This window comes from Cryptomeria japonica, chromosome 11 (assembly GCF_030272615.1).
Source record: "Cryptomeria japonica chromosome 11, Sugi_1.0, whole genome shotgun sequence".
NCBI lineage: Eukaryota > Viridiplantae > Streptophyta > Pinopsida > Cupressales > Cupressaceae > Cryptomeria > Cryptomeria japonica.
The window spans coordinates 277918843-277937659 of NC_081415.1; the positions used below are offsets into that span (position 1 = coordinate 277918843).

General features: G+C 40.0%; 1 protein-coding gene across 3 annotated transcripts in view; it reads right to left on the reverse strand.

Annotated features, from left to right (window-relative positions):
• LOC131068570 (thiosulfate/3-mercaptopyruvate sulfurtransferase 2) overlaps nt 1–18817 on the reverse strand; it is a 210158-nt gene that overhangs the window by 113091 nt on the left and 78250 nt on the right. The window lies entirely within an intron of this gene.

The window sequence follows — 18817 nt, forward strand, 5'->3', positions numbered from 1 at the left end:
CCTTGGGAGGCGTGGAAGTAGTGTAAGGACCGCTATTGCTGTTCTGGTTATTATTGATGTAATATCCCTGATTTCCGCACTGGTATTGCTGAAATGCATTTACGTCTGCCGGCTGATTCGGGTCGGCCACCTCATTTTCATCCTGATTAGGGAAGAAGAACGAGGGAATGCAAGTTTCTAGGACAAGTGCAGTATCATACCTTGGTGACGGCACTATTTCAAATCCGGAGGGAGGAAGCACAGGCTGAGGCATTGTGTTCTCGACTTCCTGCTAGAATATATTGGCTGCAACCTGAAATTCGTCGCATTGTAACTCTGAGTGTTGGTTGGTATTGTGCAACCTGCACCAATTAGAAAGTGCTGCCTCTGCCAAAAATACCCTTTCTGTTGGCCTGCTTTCTGATGCTGGCGGATTATCAAGTGGAGTAGGCACTCCCCCGTTGTTGGGACGGGTGTTCCATGTCCTCGTGGGTCTTTGATATCCTTGGTTTTGGTATTGACCTTGGTGCTGACCCTGTTGCTGGTTCCTTTGACTATTCTGCAATTGATTATCCTGATTTCGCAGATAAGTGACTTCAGAGGAAAGCTTCTTCATTTGGTCAGTCAGCTCCCGCATTTCATCCTTCTCTTGGGTTCTAGACGACACCGTGGTATTTTGCAAATATATGGGCTGTTTAGGAGGGATTTGGGATATAGGTGGTCTTGGATGAAGTACCAACTGATTGGTAGATTGTTGAGGCTAATATGCCAATTGCGGAATTGGATTCAAAATGGGCGTTTGGTGAGCCAAAGCCTGGCTGATTTCTTGAACTTTGCTAGGCACAGCAAGGGGTCCTAATTGCATCAAGGGTCCGGTGATGTTCTGGCCTAGTCCCTTACTGATTTCCATAGCCTTGGCATAGGCTTCAGTCAATGTGGTCGGTGCGGGGTGTGACTGTCGGACAAACATAGCTGTTAGGTAGTCCAGAGCTGAATAGTAGATTTCCCTTGCCGAAGCGTCACTTACCATGTACGGATCTTGCAATCGGGTGAAGGCCTTATGGAACCTGTTATTGAAGGAACTGATAGGCTCATGTCCTTGTCTCTTGACTTCTACAAATTGCCTGTATAGCTCTGTCGAGGTTATAGGGATACCATACTTTCCCGCAAAAGCTGTTTTCAGCTTCTCACAAGAGTCAATAGAGGATACTGGCAAATGGATAAACCAGTAAAAAGCGTCTTCTCCCAATGAGTAAGGGAAAAGCCTACATGCAACATCTGCATACTCAATTTGCCTATTGCGTAACGCATCCTCGAATATCTTAATATGTTCTGTTGTTCTGTTCGAATCATTTCCATGAAAAATGGAACAAAACCTGTCCAGGCTCTTAGGCATATCATGATAAGTTGGGAAAAGGATGGGCGATGGATTGTCTACCAACCTGTTGTGACGTTTTCACACATCGCCCCATTTAAATGGGGACCCCCTATTTTTGCTTTTGTTTTGCCTGTTCTTCTCTCTGCTTTTAGGGTTTTGAATGAGTGAGTTGTCTGTCTGGGCTAGGGCTAAACCTTAGGGGTTTCTTTTGGATATTTTTCAAGCTGAGTCCAGTCAAATTTTGAAAGTTATTAAGCGTCCTCCCGAGGATTGAGATTGAGTCGATACGGTGAGTCTGTCAAGAAGTCAAATATGTCCCAGGTTAGGTCTAGATTCGGGAATTTTTTGGGGTAAAATTCAAATTTTGTCTAAGTGTTAGCATTTTGAAGATGAAATTGTATATTCTTGCCTAGGTAAATTTTGATCAATTTTCGGAGGCAAGATGATGCCTGAAACAGAGAAAGTGCTCCTGTCCTTCACTGGAGGCCCAAGGCGAATTTCATTCTAAGTGCAATTTCTCGTTTTGCAAGAGCTTGCTAACCGATTCCGGGCCTTGAAGATGACCTAACTCTGCCTTGTGAAATGATTGGAGACCTGAATTTTGAATATTTTAGCCAAAAAGGACGAAAGTGCTCCCGTCCCTCACCAAGGGACCAGAGCACAAATGTTATTTTATGCATATTTGTCACTGACTTTTCTATTTTGTTTTGTGCAGGGTCTTCCGGAATGATAATTGGACATGACTTGATAATTTTGAAGATTTTGAAGGAAAAGGTGGTCCCGTCCCTCTCCAAGGGACCAAGGCAAAGTGCTCCCATCCCTCACTGAAGGACAAAGGCGAAAAGACTTATTTGAGCCATTCCTGGCCTTGTTTGGTTAAATTGAGACATCAAAGGCATGGTGAAGGACGAAACGAACATGATAGAGCATCCAGACTTGATTGAAAACAATGAAATGATGAAGTTTTTGCCTAGAAGGTAAAAAGTGCTCCCGTCCCTCACTGAAGGACCAGAGCACTTTTCTTTATATGCACAATTTTAGACCTTTATTGGACATTAACTTCTATTCATAGCATGAAGTAAGATGAAATCTTCCCTAGCAAAGGAATTTCGAGACGAAAAGTGAGACAATTTGGCTAAGAGGGCAAAAAGTGCTACCGTCCCTCACTGAAGGACCGGAGCACTGAATTTCAAATTCGCACTATCTTTGCAAGGTTAAGGTGATTTTATGATTTGAAGAGGTTAAGGGAGGCATGTTTTGTTCATTGAATATAATTTAAGCGGTTCACAAAGGAGTAAATCAACCCAAATGACAAAAAGTGCTCCCGTCCCTCACTGAAGGACCATGCCACTTTCTCAAGTTTCTCTTCTTTGTTTGATATTTTATGGCAAAACTTGACTTGGATGGGAAGGACTAATGATGTTTTATGCCTTAGACGCAATTGAGAGGTTTAAAGAACAAAGAAGTATGCCAAGATGTAAGAAGTGCTCCCGTCCCTCTCCAAGGGACCAGAGCGATTTTCCAAAAAAGGGTAAATTTCCTGCAAGGCCAAGGCAAGTTTGTGATTGAAATGAATGGAAGAGGACATGATTAGCCCATTGAAGATAATTTGGGAAGCTAGCAAAGGACGGATAAGCTTGAAGTTGAAAAAGTGCTCCTGTCCCTCACTGAAGGACCAGAGCACTTAACATGTTATCTAGCCTTTCTCACCAATTTTGGACAAATTGAGGCCAAGGCGCAAGTTTGAAAAAGTGTTTAAAATGCCTTGAAGTGGAATTGAGATGCGAGAGTTGCAAATTTTAGCGACAACTTGCAAAAGTGCTCCCGTCCCTCACCAAGGGACCAGGGCGCAATTTCCAAATATAACCATTTACTTTGCATTTTGAAACGATATTTTTATTACCAAGGCTCAAGATGGAGTGAAATGTGATATTCTATGCCTGGAGGATAATTTGAAGTTGATATGATCAAGAATTCATGCAATGGACTCAAAAGTGCTCCTGTCCCTCACTGAAGGACCAGGGCGCTTTTTTATGAAACAACAAATTCCCTCCGAGATTATGCTAAGGCAAAGTTGTATGAGATGGGAAGGATCTTCTAAAGCATGTTGAACAAAGACTTGACTTCAAAATTTGAGAATCCTAGCCTAAAAATGAAAAAAGTGCTCCTGTCCCTCTCCAAGGGACCAGAGCGCTTAACATGTGCATTCTTTATTTTTGCCATATCCCAACGTTGACATCCTCCAAATCGCATGAAATGCCAAAATCATTAACTTCGAAATATTTAAAAAATTTAAATTAAATTGGCATTTAATAAAGGCGCATGGCATTTAATAAATTAATTTTGAGCCTTAGAAAATCGAAATTTTTATTTTTTATTAAATTAAAATTGAAAAAGGAGCGCTTGAAGTATTATTTTTATCCATTTTATTAGGTCAGCATCTTGTTTTTTTTTGCAAATTTATTTATTTTTTGGCCTATTTTGCCAAGTCGGCCTATGGGGAGATGAAATGGTGAGCACCCTATATAATGGGGGGTATTTTGAACAATTTTAATCATAATTCATTCATTATTTCAAGTGCGATTTGAGGAGCAAGGAAGGAGGTGCGAAATCTGGTCTAGTTGGAGCGAATTATCCTAAGTGTTGAAGACTAAAGGTGGTGGAATTGATGATTGAGAAGATTAAAGGAGGCGCATTTTGCTAAAGGAAGGACTTCAATCTACATTTCGCCTAGCCAAAATTCACCTTATTTTTGCATCATTTTTTAGAATTAATTCTCAAGTGGAGGTATGGCGAGATCATCCTAGTCCCAATGTTGAAATTGTGAATTTTGAACTTCAAGTTTTTGAAAATTGCGTAGTTATTAGGAAATGATAACTAAAGATTTATCATGAAGTTTCCTAATTAAAATCTTAAATCTTCCTTTTGAATCCTAATTTCTACACTTCAAGATATATTATTATTTGTGAAATGTTGTGTAGGTATCAAGATGGCGACTCCCAAGCTCGAAAGATCTACAAGTCGGAAGACTCTCCTCAAGGAAAACCAAGCCAGATCAAGGACGGTCTCCTCCAAGAAGATCAAGCAAGGACTAACATCATCAAGGGCGACCTCCTCCAGTCTAGCATCGACAAGGACGACCTTCTTCGATCCAGCATCATCAGGATAAGGGCGATCTCTTCCAATTCAGCACTCCAAGGCAAGGTACATCATCATCCTGCAAATCAAGGACAAAAGAAGTCAGAGCAAAGGGTTCGTTGAAGAAGCAGATAGTTCCAGATGAATTAATTAAAGCTAGCTTCTCAACAACATCAAGTTGAATATCTACCAAGTTACAAGTGTCAGACGAGGTGGCATCTTAGTCATCACTTCTCCAGTCGGATTGGTCCACCTCAGCATGTCCAGATTCAATGTACCTAACTCATGGAAGGTGGCACAAACTTCGATGTACCTACCCCGGCTACCATTGGTGCAATTTTCTAGAGAGGACATGTGTCCAAGCAATACAATTATTTCATTGGTCGAGCATTGAATGTTATGTAATGGTTGTAACAAACCCTAATCAGGGTTTTCATTATTGAATCTTGGCCATTGATCTAAAATTGATCTTAGCCATCGAATTGTATTGTGGGCACTATATAAGCCCCGACTCTTCATTTTGTAAAGGGAATAGATAGAAAGCAATAGAATAGAGTTAGTGAATAGAGAGTAGTTAGAAGGTGATTAGCAGTTGATAGAATAGCAATTAGAGTAGAGTAGAGAGAGAAGGCAAAGATTGTTGCCAAGATGTTGTTGTAAGAGACTTGGAACTTCATTGAAGAAATGGTGAAATTTATGGGTCGATTCGACAATTTGCATGGTCTTTATACTTCTAATATTTGATTTCATGTTATTAGATGAGTGGAAGAAATGTGCTTGATTGATGGTGGAATTCGTATATCCATACTACTAGCAGTTTGTTGATTGTAGACTTGCCTTGTGTAAACAACTAGAATCATTCAGCTTAAGCTTAACTTCAATTGTCGCTTCTTCATTGATATGCATCAACCTGATGGTGTCTATGCCTGCAGTGATGATTTGAACATCATAAAGCTTTCCTTCGAAGATCGCACTAACCTTGTGGAGATGTTCCTGTGATGTCAAAACAAGACTTAGTTAGAATTTCATCAAAGATCATTCATTGCTCCTACATTCCTTAGTATTAGGATTAGATTCTTTCCTCACCCTCATCTTTTTTTCTTTTTTCAAATCAAAGCTAGTAAGATCCTGTGTTCCAGCAATATTCAAAGCAGATCAGACATTCAATCATCAAGTGTAAGTCCCCTTGTGATTCCAGCAAATCACATCATACCAAAAAGAGCTTATCCACACGTAAAGATCCTACAACAAAGAACCTTGAAGTCATCCTAATTGATCCTTTTCGCGATATCTTCAGCATTCAGAGACTTTATTCAAGAGAGGATAAGGTACCCTTTTTCGCGACATCTTAAGCAATCATCAAGTGTAAGTCCCCTTGTGATTCCAAGCGAGGGATCGTAACTGGTCTACAATATATGACTGATTTAATCCCTGATCAGGCTACTCAAGGGGAAGGTTGAACGGGAATTCATGCAGCAATACCATACTGCATCCTGAGTTGTCTTCCTAGTATCGTTTCTGCTGGGCGCGGAAGAGGGTAAAAGCTAATTCTGCCACTCTCTACAAATGCACGCTGATGTGATCTTGAATTAGTAGTTAAAACACTCATGGCCGTCCTTCTAGCGCCAATTCTAGTCAAGTTATTGGAGGTAAAGAAGGAATCCCTTCACATGCACGAAGTGGCAGCCACTACCCTTCCCCTCATGAGAGCTCTTTTCTAGACACGCGCAAATTCCTACATTGTCCGCCATCCTAGATCCTCATAGCATCAGTGTTCTTAAGGAGTGGTACTGGACTATCACCATGAAGAACGACACCAAAGAAATTATTGACAAGGAAAGTGACACATGTGAAGTGATTCTGGGAAACATGCAAGAACTAGGTAAGACCATCCTCCGATCAATGGTTTCGGGATGGATAAACGACTTGTCCGATAATGCAATCCAGCCAAACTGGGAAGAAAGATTGGGGACGGATAAGATTTCCTATTCCACTAAGGACTTGAGTTTTGTTGGTCAATTCCATTCAGACATATTATGCTTTGAGCGTAATCGCTCCAACTGGAAGGACGGTTTAAAACACGTGGACCAGTATCTCGAAGGCATGCAATACAAAATTCGCCATCCTCCCATGCCTCCATTCAGTCTGCTCTTCCAATTATGTATCAAGTTCCAGGAATACGTTCGTGAGGAACGGGCCGCAAGTCGTGATTTATGGCGGGAATACCTGCATGGCAAGGATCAATTTCTAGAAAAGGAGTGTGAGACCGAAATAGAGAAAGTAATTTCTCAAAAGTGCTTTTTTCCCTCTAAATCTTAAAAGTGCACTTGTGCACAAAAGGGTGACAGTTGACTTTTGGTCAAAAAATGTAAAGCTTTATTTGATGCACCTTTTTGGATTATTTCAAATTGCTGTAATTATCCCTTTTTGGGTAGTTATTGCCCATTTTGGGGTGGTTGTTGATATTTGCCCCCCATTTATGGGTATGGGCAGCCATGCTTTATGGATGAATCTGGCCACTTGTTTAGTTTAAATCTAGGTCATTCATCCTTTTTGAAGCCTATTTAAGGGACTCATTTTCCCTCTTTTTTGGAAGAAGTTCTTGGATTGTTGCGAAAGCTTTGGAGAAATTTACAGGAATTAATGCAAAGAATTAAGACTGTTTTCAAGTTTCCTTGTGAGGGCATGGTCTCCTTCTTCACTTAATTTAGAAATCTTTCAGTTATGTCTATTTATTTTGCATAGCGTTTTTCAATCAAGCATCTGATAAAATCCTTGCAGTCCACACCATTAGGGAACGGCTGATTGCCTTTCTTTCTACATGGTTAATCTGGACCTTTCATGCTTAGTTCGGTTATCAAACACATACTATGAATGTAGAAGTTCTAATATTGTACTTGATAACATGAAAATCTTGTTTCTCCTTTGAAGATTGCACTAGATTTATGCAAACATTGTACTTGAGCAGCTAGTAATGTTTAATCTAGTTTCCTGGAGGTGTCTGTCTGCTTGACTGAATTTGCTATTTTAGTTAGAATTTACATTTCATGTCTCTCTCTCTCTATCCTTCCCTCCTTTTTCCCCTTTCTTATTCAGAAAATCTGCAGTCCTATTAAAACAGTATCAAATTAACCGAAATCATCTGATAGAAAGATCATAAAAGTTCAAGGGAACTTATCTATAAATTACCAGTTCAACGTAACTCCCCCTTGTGTTTCCAGCATAAACACATCAAGCCACTGAAAAATCCCGCAGTCAAGACCTGACAAAAGAAACCTTGAGGTAGTCTCCTTTGATCAAACTTAGAAAACAGCATTAGAGACTTCCTTATCTCAAGAGAGAGTAGGATAATCAGTTGGCTATTCTATTCTCTGTTGGCCGTATGGAGTTTGCAGCAATGCGATTTCAGACATGTCAACACGTACCTCTCCTTGACCCTCCTATGTTTGATGAGGCCTCTTCACGGTCAAGTCACTCCTCTAGTAGCTTATATCGCTTTGAAATGTTTACAAGATCTTTCTTCTCTGTCATCCTGTGATTTCTTTGAGGATAGTTCTAACACATTGCTTGCAATTGTTGATCATTTGAAGTCCTTCAATTTAGTAGCGCCTTGAGTACCTTCTCATCCATCCAAGGCGTCCTTAGTGATGATGAAACTTGAATAGGTCCTCCTTGTATGCTCTTCCTTCTAGCTCGGTTTTGTTGAACTGCAAACAAACAAAGGATGATTAAGTATACATGATATATTCATTCTAACATGATATTTCTCACCTTAAATCATCAACAAGAAGGCATTAGAATGAAATTCGCTCAGGACCCTCTCCAGGAAATGACCTATAATGAATTTCACTCTAGACCCTCTGGAAGGTTCAGGACCTATAATGAATTTCGCTCTGGACCCTCTGGAAGTGTCGGGACCAAAATTGGTAATCTCACTTAATTCCCTATTCATAACTCATTCTTCAAGGCATTAAACTTCATAATTGTGCTCCTTCTAGGTATAGACAAGTCATTTTCTCTCAAAAATTGCTTAGGACAGGGTCATCCAAGTGTTAAGGCAAGGTACAAGGTCCATTGAAGAATTTCGCTCTGGAACCTTTAGAAGGGTCAGGAGCGAATTTCTTCCTTTAGGTTGAATTCTTCCTTCCTCTCACTTCAATTTGCTTTGATTTTCACCTTTCAATCCCTCTCTCCTGAAGACATCAATGATTTGACCCCCAAAAAGGCCTAAAAGAAGGATTTCGCTTTGGACCTTGGCCAAGGACAGGACCTATAATGAATTTCGCTCTGGACCCTCTGGAAGGGTCAGGAGCGAAATTTGTGATTTAGCCTCAATTCTACCATTTCCTCTGCTCCAAATCACTTCTCAAGGCAAGACTTAACAATTATCTCCCAACAATGCCTTAGGAATCAAGATCTTGATCTCAACAAGGAGCAAAACATAGTTTATAGGAAATTTCGCTCTGGACCCTTTGGAAGGGTCAAGAGCGAAATTTGCATTTTGACACCATTCTTCTTCTTTTCAAATCTTCCTCCATCATCATCAAGTGAATTCGCCCTCAATTTAGCCTAAAACAAGATCTCTTGGGTGCATTAGATGAAATAAGGAGTCCTCCTAAGGGTTTCGCTCTAGACCCTTTGGAAGGGTCAGGAGCTTGGAAAAAAATTTCGCTTTGGACCCTTTGAAAGGGTCAGGAGCGAATTTTGCATTTTAGGCCCAAATCCTCCACCTTTTCACCCCTCAATTGCTTCCAAGGCATGATGACATCCTAGCTAAGGCTTCAAGGCACAAAATTAGTTCAAATTTGAAGCAAAGGGAGTATTTTATTAAATTTCACTCTGGACCCTTTGGAAGGGTCGGGAGCGAATTTTGTCTTTTCCCCTCAAATCCATCATTGCCTTCACTTCCATTTGGTTCCTAAGGCGAGTATATATCCATCCTCCCTCAACCATCTCCCAGGAACAAAGATCTTGGCTTGAACAAGGAGAAAAATAGTGTTCTAAGAAATTTCGCTCTGGACCCTTTGGAAGGGTCAAGAGCGAAATTTGCATTGTAGGCTCAAATCACACTTCTTTCCCTCTCAACTCCCCTCAAACTTGACTTATCAAATCTCCTCTTACCATAATCAAGTCAATTCGCCATCAAAACAAGGTTAATTTAGTACATTAGGCTAAATAGACAGTCTTGCTAGGAATTTCGCTCTGGACCCTTTGGAAGGGTCAGGAGCAAAATTGACATTTTTAGGCTCAATCCACATCCAACTTGCCTTGAACTTGCCCATTCCCCTTTATCTTATCATATTTAAGCTAACTTTCTCTCAAAGTGGTGTCCATTTCAAGGTTCTGGTGAGGAAATAATCTATCCTAAGGATTTCGCTCTGGACCCTTTGGAAGGGTCAAGAGCGAAATTCATGTTTTACTTGGTTTTCCTTCAAAAACTCCATTTCTCATCCTTTAATCATTAAAAACAAGTCTTTTGCCTTCAAAAAATGCTTGGGAATGAGTTAGTTTGTAGGTTTGAGCAAAGTATAATGCTTTAGGCAAAAATTCACTCTGGACCCTTTCAAACGGTCAGGAGCGAATTTGAGGAATTTGCCTTAGATGCCATCCAAACACTCAAACTTCTCCCTCAATCACATTGTTCTCACCTTAGGACACGTCAACAAATCACCTTAAGGAGGCATCTAGCCCAAAACGTTGGATCAAAAGTGCATCTTAAACATTTTGCTTAGGTACCCTTGGAAGGACAAGACCTATCCAGGAATTTTGCTATGGACCCTTTGGAAGGATCAGGAGCGAAATTTCCTAAAATGCTCAAACTCTTGACCTTTCTCCAAGTTTTCAAGTGTAGACTTGGTTGTTAGGCATTTCTAAGGGCAAAATAGCTCAGTATCACATCAATCAATGCCTAGAACTTCATCATTCATCAATTGGACCAATCTCAAACCCTCAAAGGGAAGAATTCTTGAGAACACCTGCTCACATACCTCCATTCACTTCCTTAACTCAATGACATGGCCTACAAAAGGCAAGATTCCTAGCATGATATAAGGACTTCCTCAAACTCAATCAAGACTCACCTTCGAAGCAAGACCTAGGCCTAACCAAGAGGAAGCTTTCAACAGAGACCTCAACCTGGACCACCTATTGACCCACCTCAACTCAAGTAGAGCCTGCTATCCTAATGAGCCCCCTGGCAACCCTTCAATGCAAAGACTAATAGCCAAGAACCTAAAAGACCAAGAAAACTAACCCTAGAAAGCAAAAAGTAGGGGTCCCCATTTGCAATGAGGCGATGTGCGAATACGTCACAACAGGTCCTTCATTCAAAGGATATGTGACAAATAATGATGAACAGTAACTACTCAACAAATACTGAGAGGGGGGGAGTGAATCAGTATAGACAAAAATTTCCTTAAACCACTTTGACTATAAAGACTGCACACACTAGTAAACAGTATCACTGATCTAAAACAGGGCACTACCGGTAAAACACAGTGAGACTGTGAAACCCATAAACCGGTAACACTTAGATCTTCACAAAACCTAATAACTCATTTCCACTTCCCCATATGCATAAGCAAGTAATACATCATCAGAAATATAATGACCACTGGATCAGGATGCTTTACCACTTGACAGAAAACACTAAGACATCACATGAAAAAGCGTCACACATAACACACTGATTTTTCACGTGGAAACCCAACTGGGAAAAACCACAATGGGGATGAATACCCACAAGTTGTTCTTTGAACTCTTATGAAGTCCGCTCTGTTAGGAGCCTAGTCCGGTTAAGGACTTTACAATAGGTTCTGCTAGGAACCGATCCTGCTAGGGATCACCCGGTTAAGGGATGGCTAAATACCCGGTTAAAGGTTGGCTAAATACCCGGTTAAAGGTTAGAACCCTGTTAAAGGTTACCTCGCAAGAGGATTTGAAGAACTCAATGATTTTGAGTCACCCTGTTAAAGGATTTACACAAAGCCTGTTAAAGCTACCCAGTTAAGGGATTTTCCAACTGCTGAAATGGTTAGAAGTCAACAGGTAATACACTGATCTGATAACAGCACTCAATGCCAATGCAGATCCACTTTAGTTCCTTTGCTTCTACAATCACACTCTGCAGGTATCAACACACTTCTCCGATCTGGCAAGAATTAAGTATCTCTTCACTTGGATACACACATAACATTTGCCAACAACTTCACAATGCAAATCATCATCGACCTTATAGACAATAGATAGGTCGGTGGCATAAACCCTAAACCCTAAACATTTAGGTTATCAATACAGTCGGTCCAATCCTGACCGTTCAATCACATTGCATAGTGTAAACTGATCTTGAACAAATCTCAAGACGTTCTCCATTGTTCATTCTTTGCCGCTTCTGGAAGCTGATAACCCATCACGCGCTCTCCACCGTTTACTGAAACTTCGCACATTCCCGAGGTAGATAGGATCAATCTTCTTCATGCAAGATCCTCAAGGAAATCCTTCACACGCACAAGGTTGACGTGGCAACACGATCTGATCTTCATTTCAATACTAACCCATCACAGGATGTCGTCGGTCGAATCACACAGACTTGAAATGCATCAACCGGAAACCCTGAAGTTGAGACTACCAACCGGTATACCAAATGAAACCCCGATACAAAACTTTCCATATACCGGTTCACATTCCAACATATTGGTTCACTTGAACCAACATACCGCTTCACTTTTTCACATATACTGGTTCACATCATCATACCGGTTCTCTTGCCAGTTTGCTTACTTCAATATACCGGTTCATACTTCAGCATATGGACATCAATGACAACATACAATATCATCATGTCATCACACTCTGCACATATGCCAGCAATAAGGACTTCCTCAAACTCAATCAAGACTCGACCTTCGAGGCAAGACCCAGGCCTAACCAAGAGGAAGCTTTCAACAGAGACCCCGACCTGGACCACCTACTGACCCACCTCAACTCAAGCAGAGTCTGCTATCCTAATGAACCCCCTGGCAACCCTTCAATGCAAAGACTAATAGCCAAGAACCTAAAAGACCAAGAAAACTAACCCTAGAAAGCAAAAAGTAGGGGTCCCCATTTGCAATGGGGCGATGTGCGAATACGTCACAACAGGTCCTTCATTCAAAGGTTGCACTATCCACGTCAAACCTTAAATCTAGATTTGTGAGTTTTGAGCAAAAATAAATTTTTAAGTGTTCCACTTGATCTGTAAATGATTGGAGTTGTACCCCCATCCATCACCAACTTACAAATATGCAATGATACCCTTCTCTATAATAGTTTCGATTTTGACATACGCGTATGTTTCATGCAGTGAAACGGGACTCGCCCAGACTCGACGAGTCTGAGTACGAGTCAGGCCCGGCGAGTCCGAGGGGCTCGGACTCGGACTCAGACTCGCCGAGTTGGCGAGTTTGGCCCAAACTCGCCAAACTCGACGAGTCCCGAGCCCCAAACTCGGCCAATGTCAAGCCAAAGAAAAACACAAAAAAAAATTATTTTGCAATGTTTTTTAAGTCCGTATTTTTTTTATAATTATCTTCTATCCCTAAAAGTGACTTTCATTTCATTCACTTGCAAAAAAAGGAGTAAAGTGAGTTGAGAAGAAAAACAAGGGTGCATAGAAGAAAAACCAGCAAGGAGGAAGCTCAAGTTTTCTTCAATTTGTCACATTGGAGCTGCATTGCGTTTAGATTTGGTGCACTAAGAGTTGGATAGGAAGACTTTGCAGCTCGTTTCAAGCTTGTTGTAAGAGGTACGATTGTTTTTTTGAAGATTAGTTTCTTTCTTGTACACAAAAATTCCATTTTCTACTCATTTTTTTTGAAAGTTTTACATTTTCTTTCAAAATCTTTTGTATGTTTGTATGTAGCATGTAGTATGTAGTTGTAGTGTTGTACTATGTAGTGTTTGTAAATTTCTTTTTTTTTAAAGTAGGGTTTGACAAACCCTACTTTAGTTTTTTTGAATGTATGTGATATGTATTAATTTTATTTTGTATTTGTAATGTTTTATTGCAGCAAACTTCACTTTATTATTTGCCTCAACTTCAAGTTTCGCAAAACTATCCTAAAATGTCTACTTCAGCTTCTAGACCCCCCATTAGAAAGGACCCTGCTTGGAAATATCATGAAGATTTTCCAGGGCAAGGAAAGGGACAAACAAAATGTATGTTTTGCAAAACAATATTCCATGGAGGTATATATAGGCTGAAATACCATATTGCTGGTGTGCATGGACATGATGCCGAACCATGCCTAAAAGCAGTCCCTGAGGCCATACATGAATGTTATGTAATGGTTGAGGAGATTGAAAGGAAAAAGAAACAGAAGGAGGATCGAGCGGCCATTGGGAGAGAGACAGTTTTTGGAAGAGGGACACGGTTAGGTTGTGTTAGAGGCCCTTCTTCCTTACCTCCATATCGTCCCACTCAGTTTGCTACTGCTGGTGCTTCTGTTTCTGCTTCTACTTCTATAAGTGGCGGTGCCACCACCACTTCTCATGCTCCTACCACTAGTAGTTGTAGTGGGAGTGTTACCATTGGACCTAGGATTCGTAAATCTAGGTTGGATTCCTTCTTTGTGCCTTGCACTACTCCTGGGTCCCAACCGTCGCTTGAGGGCATGGGTTGGAACAAGGAGGTCCATGATGCTGCTAAAATGGCAATTGGTAGGTTTTGGAGCTACAGTTGTATTCCATTCTTTGTAGCCAGGTGAATGTTTTACTAACTTTTATGTTTGATAACTTTGATTGTTTTAATTTGTATACTTAACTTATCTCATTGAATTTTTATACTTAACTTATCTCATTGAGTTTCTTTGCGATAGGTCTCCTTATTGGCAACAAATGGTTGATGCCATTACCATATGCGGGGCGGGGTTCAAAGCCCCTAGTGAGAGTGATTTGAGGGGACCCATTTTGTCTCAAATGGTAGATGATGTGAAGAAGGATTTAGATGAACAACGCTAGATATGGAGCACTAAAGGTTGCACCATCATAACTGATGGTTGGACGGATAGGAGAAATAGAACTCTCCTTAATTTTCTTGTTTCTTCCGTAGGTGATTGATTAATTTTAGTTTCATATAGTCTTTAATTTTTTATTTTATATCTAATGGTTTATTGAATGATCATTGACCTAGCTTTATTTTTTTATTTCAGGGGGCACCGTTTTCATCAAGTCCATTGATGCCTCCGCCCGTTGCAAGAATGCCACCTACATATGTGAGCGGATAGAGGAGGTGATTGAAGATGTGGGTGAGGAGAACGTGGTACAGGTGGTGACCGACAATGCAGCAAATTATGTTGCTGCGGGTAAACTTTTGATTACAAACTAATTTTGTTTGCAAATTAATTACTATCTTGTAGTTTGTATCTCCATTAATTACAAATTACAATGCAACAAATTATGTTGCTGCAGGTAGACTATTGATGGAGAGGCACCCATCTATAGTTTGGACTCCATGTGCTGCTCATTGCATTGACCTCATGTTGGAGGATATTGGAAAAATCTCATGGGTCAAGAGATGTCTAGAAAGGGTAAGAAATGTCTGCAAATTTGTATATAATTATTCATGGGTGTTGGCTCTTATGAGACAATACATAGAGTTGAAGGAGTTAGCTCGTCCAGCAATCACAAGATTTGCCACAAACTTCCTCACATTGCAGTCCATGCTCAGGTCTAAGTCTGCCTTGAGACGTATGATTGTTGGTGAGGAGTGGTCTTCCTCATCCTATGCTACCACCCCTGCAAGGAAAGATATGGCAGACTGCATTTTTTATGAGCAAGGCTTTTGGGTCCCTTGTGATGAGATAGTGAAGGTAATTTTTTTATAAATTCTACAATTTAACTTCATGTTTTATAACTTATTATATGTATTCCCTTATTTGCTCATTTTTCTAAATTACACAATATTTTCAATTTTGCAGTTTGTTAAGCCCTTGGTGGTTTTGTTGCGAGTTGCGGATGGAGATAAGCCCGCAATGGGCTATATATATGAGGGCATGGATAGGGCGAAGGAGGGCATCAGATTCATCTATGGAGGAGATGAGAGCAAGTATGGTCCCATTTGGGAGATCATTGATAGGAGATGGCATCATCAGCTTCATAGGCCCATCCATGCGGCAGCGTATTATCTGAATCTGGCATTCCGTTTTATCCCTTCTTTCAAGGCTGATGTGGAGGTCCTTAATGGGCTATATGCAATCATGGAGAAGATGGAACCTGCTGGTAGCCTGGTACATCTCGGATAGACCTTTTTCAAGAGCTACAGTTGTTCTCAGATGCACAAGGGGAGACCTTCTCTCGTCCTGTTGCCAAAGACGGTAGGACAACTATGATGCCAGGTAAAAATAAATTGTAAGGCTTAATTTTAGTTTTATTCAATACTATATTGTAACTTGTTAAATGAGTTCATGAGTGAGACTGATTTTACTTATTTTTCTCATTTCAAACTCAGATCATTGGTGGAACTTTTTTGGCCCAGAGACACCAAATATTCAGAAGTTGGCCATTCGCATCTTGAGCCAACCATGCAGCGCATCAGGTTGTGAGCGCAATTGGAGTATGTTGGAGCACATACACTCCAAGAGGCGCAATAGATTATCTGTGGAGAAGATGAATGGTCTCGTCTTTGTTCACTACAACCTCCGCCTGAGAATGAGAAAGAATGCATTAGTTGACATGTCTCCTATCATTCTAGATGAGGTTGATCTTGAAGCAGAGTGGGCCAATGAGAATCAGACAGCTCCTGGGACTCCTAGAGCTGTATTTAGTGATGATGACATTGATTGGATCGACCAGGTAGATATAGAGGTTGAGGCTGTAGCCATGGCAGAGGAGCAGAGAGCACGAGCAGGGACAGGAAATACTGAGACTCAGAGTGACACGGTTGTTCCTGATGTTGGTGAGCATGACACAATTGTTCCTGATGTTGGTGAGCATGGCATGGTGTCACGGGGAGCGACTATGGCTGTTGAATCATCCAGGACCTACTTTAAACGCCTTCGCAGGGGGTCAGGGCACGAGGGTGCACGGCCCTCTAAGCCATAGGCTTGTACACTTGTAGTTGTATTTAGTATTTACTATTTACCTTTGGTATTTGTATGAAACATTTGATGATGATCATATGATGACATGGATTTTTTATTCCATGAGTTTTGTAATATTGTATACATTTGACAATATTTATATATCTATGTTTGTTATTTTCTTCAGCTACAATTTGCGTTTATGCTTATGTGATTGATGTATACTTGTGTATGTAATCAAATGAGCCGAGTTTGATGATGTTTTTGTGTCTTTAAGGTGTATTCAATAAAGGGTGTCTGAAACAAGTTTTAAATCTTTAAAAATCTCTAAATTTCTTGAGTTTTTCACTTTTCCGAGTCCAGCCAAGTCTGACGCTGAGTCCCGAGTCCGAGTCCGAGCCGAGTCCAAGTCTTGTTTCTTTGGTTTCATGTATCCATTTAGCATAGTACTATACCAATAACCAATAAAATAAGTACTAAAACCAAAGGGAAATGCCTATAAACACACCATGTACCATGGAAAACCCCAAACTAGGTAAAAACTATTAGAACTTAGGTGTGCTATTCAACTGCAAAGATTTATTAATGGAATTTATTTGTGGACTAGCAAAACGTCTTTGTTTGTCTATGAAGCAAAATGCAATGAGCTCTAAGCATTGTGGTAGCAACTGCAGATCATTTGGAGGAAAACTCACAACAACATATTGAACTAAGTGTTGCTGGAAGAATGTATGGCTATGGAGTGCACCTTCGGCAAAACTGGAGCACACGTGACAACAGTTAAGAGCATTATCATGTTATAAAGGATGTTCTAAGATATTGTGAACATACAAGAACAATCAGTAATATGTCCTTGCTACAACAAGCTTAGTACTTGTTGGGAATATCACATCATTCCCATAGTTGTTAGCACTTAGATTAATAATTATTAATTGAGAATTTGGGAGTGTTTATTTGTCTGTTTGTATAGAGTTGTTAGAACAAGGGAAGTGGTTATTGGGGGTATAAGAATCTTATATATATGTAGTATGTATTATTGAATGTTGAAAGAGAAATAGAAATTAGAATATTATTTGTGTGCAGAAAACGTCTTAGGATCGACTCTAGCATTAAGGTCTTCTTCTTCTTGCTCATCGTTGATGAAATTATTTACAAGGTAAATGAATCTCAGGTTTATGAGTATTTGATTAAGTTTTGAATGCATAATTTAAAAAAGACCAGCCTGCAATTCATGAGCTCATAGGTCATTAGGTGTTCATTAGACCGACAACAACAAGGCCACACAGGAGGATCTAAGGCATTAACAAGGAGCTTTGTGGGCGATGGATTCAGTTGGGGGTGTTTTTATCCTTTTACCAAAGCTCATTGCAATCAAATAGTCAACCTCATACTCTGAAAAGGGGTATCCAATTACAATCAGAGGTGATGGAGGCAGCAATGGATCTAATGCAAAGAATGTCGCTTATCTACAGATGTCATCATGTGCTTGAATTTGTTGTAGCTCACATCTCCATCTCCAAGTTGACTTGAGAGATAATGAATGTACAGCATCTGTAACGATCTAGAGTCTCTGAAAATTAATGCCACTAAGAGGATCAGCCTTGGCTATTCTCCTTCTCCTTGGCCTATAAATATGCCTGCAGAATTTTTGGCTCATTGGTATTGGAGCGACAATGTTGTTGATCATGATGAAAAAGGTCTCTTCCAAATTTTCCCCATTTTTTATCTCATTTAAATACCATTTTTTTCAAAAAAACTTGTACTTTTGGTTTGCCAATTTTCCTCCAAAAGATTTTTACTGCTATGTTTCATTCTTTGGTGGAAGCCATTACAGATTCACGACATTATATAAGTAATTTTTTTTTGCATTAGAAATTTTTCATGATGGTTGTGTATCTAGTCTCCTATCTAGACTCATATTTGTAAACTATTTGCCTCAATATGAGAAAAAAGTTTCCTGGGCTAAATCATTTGTAGAGAACAAGATGATGATCAAGACTCATTAAACAATTCAAGGGGATTCTCACTTATAATGTTCTTTCCAATCAATACCATTCTAAAATATTGCTTGAAAGCATCATTTACAAATATCATGCTAGGATCCAAAAGGATGACAAAAAATGCAATGGATTCAAACATGAAAACAGAATAGAAAGCAGTATTGTCATAATAATATCAAAAACCAACCATTCTGAAAGACTTCAAGGCATCTGGAACAGAAAATATTAGTATTACAATAAGTATATATTTATTAATATAGTATTTC